The sequence below is a fragment of the Dermacentor andersoni genome, chromosome 1, assembly GCF_023375885.2.
Source record: "Dermacentor andersoni chromosome 1, qqDerAnde1_hic_scaffold, whole genome shotgun sequence".
Taxonomy (NCBI): Eukaryota; Metazoa; Arthropoda; class Arachnida; order Ixodida; family Ixodidae; genus Dermacentor; species Dermacentor andersoni.
This window is the reverse complement of record NC_092814.1, coordinates 402,040,978-402,048,150: the sequence shown is the minus strand read 5'-3', so window position 1 is coordinate 402,048,150 and position 7,173 is coordinate 402,040,978.

The window sequence follows — 7,173 nt, the reverse complement described above, 5'->3', positions numbered from 1 at the left end:
ATGAAGTCTACTTCATTTCTAGTCTCGCCATTAGGGCTCCTGCACGTCCACTTTCGGCTATACCGCTTGCGGAAGAAGGTATTCATTATCCGCATATTATTCTGTTCTGCAAACTCTACTAACAACTCTCCCCAGCTATTCCTAGAGCCTATGTCATATTCCCCCACTGACTTGTCTCCAGCCTGCTTCTTGCCTACCCTGGCATTGAAGTCGACAATCAGTATAGTATATTTTGTTTTGACTTTACCCATCCTTGATTCCACGCCTTCATAGAAGCTTTCGACTTCCTGGTCATCATGACGGGATGTAGGGACGTAGACCTGTACGACCTTCAATTTGTACCTCTTAAAAAGTTTCGCAACAAGACCTGCGACCCCCTCATTAATGCTATAGAATTCCTGTATGTTACCAGCTATATCCTTATTAATAAGGAATCCGACTCCTAACTCTAGTCTCTCCGCTAAGCCCCGGTAGCACAGGACGTGCCCGCTTTTTAGCACTGTATATGCTTCTTTTGTCCTCCTAACCTCACTGATTCTAATTATATCCCATTTACTACCCTCTAATTCATCCAATAACACCGCTAGACTCGCCTCACTACATAACGTTCTAACGTTAAACGTTGCCAGGTTCAGATTCCAATGGCGGCCTGTCATAAGACCGTAATCAATGGTTGAGTGCCGGTTTCCTACTTCCCACGTGGTCTGCCGTTCACACTTAGGCCCTGTATTCGCGATAACGAGGTTTTGTTGCTCACAAAGGTCTATCATTGACTTCAGGTTGTTGTCGGTATAACCATCTAAATCCTGTATGTGGGCATTCATGTCACCTAATAGGATAATTTCAGCATCATTACCGTTAATATATGCACTCATGCATTCCACTAACTCTTTATTCTTCCCTGTGCAATTATTTCCGGTCCAGAAATACGTAACGCCCAGCCAAATTTTTTTCCCTCTCATTGTACCCAATAACCAAAGATGCGCTGGACGTTTTGAAACAACTACTGCAGCAGCGCCACACTGCGGTTAACGAAGCGGATCTTGCCTCCAATATTTGCATCCGCTTCAGCCGCATGCAATTTGCAAAAGCATGGCGTTCGAAATTGACTTTTGTTACTCAAAGGAGGTCGTCGTTTGGAGGAGGGCAGGTCTTTAGGCCCCTCTTGTTGGGCTTACAGCACCTTGGTAGGCTTCCTTGTTTATCAAAGATATACAGGTATATAAGCCGAACCATGAGCAAACATTAGTTGGCGAACACGAACCAATCAGCGCGCCGACCGTGCAGCTCCGTCTGCTTGCAATGGCAGATGGTCTACGGGCTTCTTTGGCACCTACCGAGCACAAGTTCACGATCACCGCCCACATACACGCTTCATATGGCGCCAAGTGTGGTGTTTTAGGGAATATCTGCCCTCATCGTGAATTGGTGACACCATATTCCCTCTTAGCGTCAGGAATAAAGACGAGAAAACGTGGCGATGGCTGGCGTGATACAGCAGCTGGAGCTTCGGCTGAAATGTAAGAAGCATTCTATTTACACGCACAAGTAAACAAACAAATACGGCCATGCTAGGTGCACAACTTTCACTACTCAGCTAACTGACAATCATAAATTATTTAGTTGTACGTCCAAGCAAGCATTTACGGGATTCGTGCTGGCGTACTTACCTTCGACCGCCAACCTCAACACGGCGATCACCCGCAGTGATGAAAATGAAAGGCACTTCTGACAGCGACCGCAGGTACTGCATTTGTGAGACAGCCAAGATTTCTGTATAATTTGCATAGAATAGTCGCTGAGGTCGCTGGAAAAGTTCCTTGGAAGAGGCCTAATTCCGGGCACAGACCTTGCAGGCGGCGGCTTGCGCGGTGCATAGGTGTCTCGACGCGTGGTCTTGAAGGGCTGCAAGCAGGGCTACTCGCAGGAGTCGTCCGTATCATTAGGGGATGATGCGATGCACCTCCACCAGTGTCACGGCTCACTGGAGAGAAGAGCGGTATTTATTCGAGACAATTAGTCCAGACTTCTCTAGCGCCTCGCTTGCACAGACGAGGTCGTCGTCTTTATCGTCAGCGTGGTTGGGCACAGATGCTGTCGCGGCAATATCAAAGAAAGGCATAGGTGATATGCCACCCAGAGGGCAATGATTTTTCTTGAGGTTGATGAAATATGACTACACGCTAACATTTATTCCTGTCAAACAAATGGCCCTTGCTGATATGCTGTCCCGATCACCTGTTCCAGGACTCAAGGCAGCTTCAGACACGAGTGACATCGAGATCCATGCCGTCACGGTCGTATCAGCAGTCGTAAGTGAAATGACCGCTAGAAAACTTGCACAGGAAACGGCTCTCGATCCACACCTTGACACTGTGTTAAGAAAGCTTGCGAAGGGAGAACCTGTCGACGGCCCCCTGAAATCAGAGGCCGCAGACCTGTCCGTAGTAAACGGCACATTATTGAAAGGGACGAAAGCAGTCATACCGACAAGCATGCCCGGCGACATATTAAAACGGATCCACGCAGGTCATCTGGGCCAGGTAAAGTGCAAAGCTAGAGCAAGGCAAATGGTCTATTGGCCGAACATAAACTCGGACATTCAGTCCTTGATTGCAAGACATTTGCTTATAAGCAGCCATCGGAGCTTTTAATCATGCAACCTACGCCTACGCAGCCATGGTACCGTATCGGCGTCGATCTTTTTGAGTACTCGGGAAGGGATTATTTGTGCGCATACGACTCGATGTCCAATTTCCCTGAGGTAGCGCTACTGCCCGAGTCAACAGCCAGTGCCGTTATCGATAGGCTGAGTGAAATATTTTCAAGGTACGGCATCCCAGTCGAGGTTTGTACAGACAACGGCCCACAGTTTAGCAGCCAAGAGTTTATTATTTTTGCAAAGCGTTACGACTTCAAACATGTGACATCAAGCCCGCAGCATCCTCAATCAAACGGGCTCGCAGAGAAGGGTGTAAAGGTGGTGAAACGTATTCTAAAGAAAACAAAAGCTGCAGGAGAGTGTTTTGGCTGGGCTTGTTAAATTACAGGGCGAGTCCTGTTGAAGATGGCCGGTCTCCTGGGGACCTGCTGCAAGGAAGGCGGCTGCGCACACCATTGCCGGACTTCAATCCAATGTCGGCGACTCTCGTCAAGAAACACCGGCAGAGAAGTCGTCATAGGCGCACCTTACCAGGCCTCAGCAACAATGACGCGGTACGCTTGAATGGAACATCATGGGCCAGGAAAGCCATGGTGGTCGGATCGGCCGGCCCACGATCCTTCTATGAGCGCACAGAGAACAATACTGTGCTGAGACGCAACCGTAGGCATCTTCTGGCGACGAAGGAATCGTATGAAGTTTGCTCATCAGACGACGAAGATATGACCGACAACCAGACCCAATTTCAAGGTGTGGCGAAAACTACTACTGCAGCCTCGCCCGTGGTAGCTCAAGAGCCGTCGCCTCAAACATTGCGACGCAGCCAACGACAGACGCGGCAGCCAGAGCGTCTGGGTTATGACCAGCACTTCCAGCAGACGAGCCAGCGGTATTAATTTTGTCATGTAATTACTGTTTGGAAAGAGGATGTATCATATCTGATGAAAGCGCATGTGCTATCTACATGTACGATTGCCACTTGCATATACCCGCCCCTCACTGTTACTAACCATTTCCATCTTCGACTATACATAACGATGCAGAATAAAGGCGTGGGTGATTTTGCTTCTTGACAACCCAGCTGTCCAGTCTGTTCGTTGCACACGAGAACGAAACAGTGCAGCGTAGCCAGGAGACCGCCTATAACGTGCATTATTTCTACAGCTGTTCTCGCCACTAGTGTATTTAAAGGAGACAACAGCAGCTGCAGAACTCGATTATTTGACAAAGCGTAGCATTGATCACTACCTTTGCTGATATTCCGAGATCGACGACCGCGGCGGCAAGCTTGGCCATACGTATTTGAGTCGGTGCTTGCGTTAATTGTTTGCTTGACGCAACGTATCTGGCAGATGAACCGATGCCCATTCAACCGCCTCCTGCTCGACTTGTGCAATTGAAGCCCGGGAGGCCTCGCTTGAACTTACAGCTCGTCCACGCCGACGACGGGGACACTTCCTTCGGCAGGTCCTCTATGGTGCCCCAAGAGCTGCCTGCAGTGGGGCGGCGCGCCGCCTGGCCTGTGCGTTCAATTCAATTTTTGCCAAAAGGAACACGGCGCGCCGCCTGGCCTGTGCCAAAAAGGAACACAATGTATCTTTGTTTCTTCGAAAACTTCGAATGTTACAGTGAAGTATCGATATACCCTGGATTTTGTGGAATTCCCGTTCAACATCACGGATTGAGAACGCCATTATTGGTGTGGCAAACAAGACTTAGCTCTAAACTACCTTTTTCAGGTCGTCTTCAGAAATGATGTGCAATACACGAGAATTCTCGGTTTTCCGCATTAGAATTTTGGCCTGCGATACCCATACATACCTCCAATTTTTCTCTCTTCTCGCTTGACGAGCTTTTGCGAGAAGAATCTTATTCTCTTGGCAGAGGTGTTCATTAATGAATATGGGCTCATTCTTCTGGAAGCCAAGGGCCGATGTAGACAATCTTTCTTTCTTGGCGTTCTTTATCATTTTGTCTCGGACTGCAATATTCTGTTGCGCCTTGTTTTTGGTCGGAACTCGATGCACTACATCGATATCTTCGGTACGAAGTTCCATCTTCAAGCAAGTCGCTATGTTTTGCATCATGTCTGGCAGCGATTCGTCTGCCGACACTGGAACATTTCTTATTTCCAAGTTGTTCCGGCGACTGTATTGCTTGAGCTCGATTATTTCCTGTCGCATTTCTGTCACTTCCCCCTGCAACTGGCGCACATCACCAATAATGCTAGCCTCCTGGTGTTTCACTTCTGATAGTTCGCGGTGCACGTTGTGCACGTCAGTCCTTAGTTGCTCAAATGTCCTATTCATGACATCCGTGGATGTCTTGATGTCCTGCATGTCCCTCTGGGACTGTTTGTTGTCTGCTACTAAGCTTTTTATAACAACTCTGATGCTTGTTGTGATACTTTCCAGCTTTGAGGTTATGACAAGCAAGACTTTAGCTAGTTCTTTAATGGTACCCGGCGGTTTGTCCGCAAGAACCTGTCCAAATGATTTCAGCGGATTTTCACTCATTACAATTTTCCTACAACAGAGCAACAATGCAACAATGCAGAGCGATCCAGCAGCTATAATTTGAACTCGAGATGAACGTTTGAACGCTTACGTACCTGCAAAGATGCAAGGTCCGGGTTTAGTACATGGCAGGTGCTACTTGCTGCCTGGATCGCTCTGAAGTGATGCTGGTTCCGTCCAGACAGGGCTCTTATAGCAAAGCCAAGGTGCGTCGTTTGCCAGAATAGCCGCTGCGCGCACCAGCTGCTATGGTGACAGCAGCTGATTACCCAACTTTATACGGCAACTCCGGCGTCTCCTTAGCCACATTGTCATTTTCAAATGGCATTGAAAGTCCTTTCGACGGTAGGGTGGCTCAGTTTGCTTAGAAATTCATCAATAATTTTTGATATCCAATAAATGAGGCACCGAAAGCGAAACGGGTAGCTTCCTCGTGTGACGTCTGCGATGAGTCGATGACGCCAGATCCTATACCACCTTAATGTAAACATGCAGAACGCGTGCTAAACACGCAGTACACATGGTGCTAACGCCAAAAAAAAAAGAAGAAAGAAAGCGGAGCTGACGATGTCTTCTGAGGACACCGGTTGCTCTTCCAGCTCTTTCGAACTAGACAGCGGTGACTTTAGCGACAATTTCAAGCCGAGGATACGAGTTCTGAAGGATCGCAATTTGCGGTTGACCACCGCCGGCGCACGAAGCAGCTGAACAGCCCAAGCTCAACGCATTGTGTGGCGGCAAGACGAATAGAGGTCATAACGTCTGTCAAAGCGATGATTGTCGGCCATCGTCTCGTAGAAGAAGCAGCCAGCTTCATCGTTTCTGGGCGAAGTGGCGGCATAGTATCCGACTTCCCAAATGCAGGGGGACCAGTAAAAAGTCACACATTTGTGGGCACCAAGACGCAATCAATCTTTAAAATTCATTTTCAGGAAAACTAAATTGCTTCCAATCATATCGTGTGGCACAAATATTGAGAGTGCAAATGAGAACGTATATTGAAAGTTTGATTACGGTCAGTGGAAATCGAAAGATCGTCCGAATTGGCCGTTAAGCACCGGCTTAAGACTGGATACATGCGCATGCATCCTTAGTAGCTTCTTGTTTCGTTTTTTTACGCTTACTGGCTCGAGTGCCAAGCCGTGCAAGGCGTAGATGGCCTGAAACGACTGATTCGAGGCTTTCGCAGCACCCAGCAGCAGCACAGACTTTGACTGTCGTTGCGGCTAATGCATACGGCGCAACAAAGTCACAGAGAATGAGCGGGCGCCTCAAAGAATTCTGGAAAAGTGGTGAAGCCCGACATCCGTGCTCTGTGGCGTGCGCGCGGAGTAGTTTGGAGGCGAGGGTGCATGCCCAGCGGCAGTGGCCCACGCTTTTGGCCTCCCCCCTTTCACCAGAGGCCCGAGAGACGTGCGCGGAAGATAAATACGAGCGGGCATATTTCCGTTTCGCATTGAGCGCCCGCAGTGGGGCGCGCGCATTGACAGCGACTCGACGCGGTGGAAGCTGGAGTCCGCGCCGCGGGGAGGCGCTGCGTGCACCCGGATCTGCCGGAGGGCGCCATTTGCAATTCGCCCCTTTGGCTTTGCTGCCTGCTTCACGTATCGCCACCCCCCCCCCCCCCCCCCCAACCTTACTCCACGCTACTTGCTCGAAGAGCCTCTTCTTGCGTGAGTGCGGGTGCTTGCTGAGTGCGGTGCGTGCCGCCGAAGCCGGCTGATTTTGCCCGCTGGGTTCCTGCACTTTCTTCACCCCTTGCCTCGCGGTCACTGAAGGCGAAAGGACAGACTGGGTTGTCGGAGGTCCCACGCCGTCACTCGGCGAGGGGAAGCATCCTGGCATGTTTGCAATCATATTGAGGCTGCGAACGGCTATAATAGCACTTTACACTAACACGGTTGCGTTAATTGATTATAAAAAAGGTATGCCAGATTGCAATTTAACTGTTTCGTAATCCGAAGACGCCGCCCGAGTCCAAGGACTCGAGCCGCC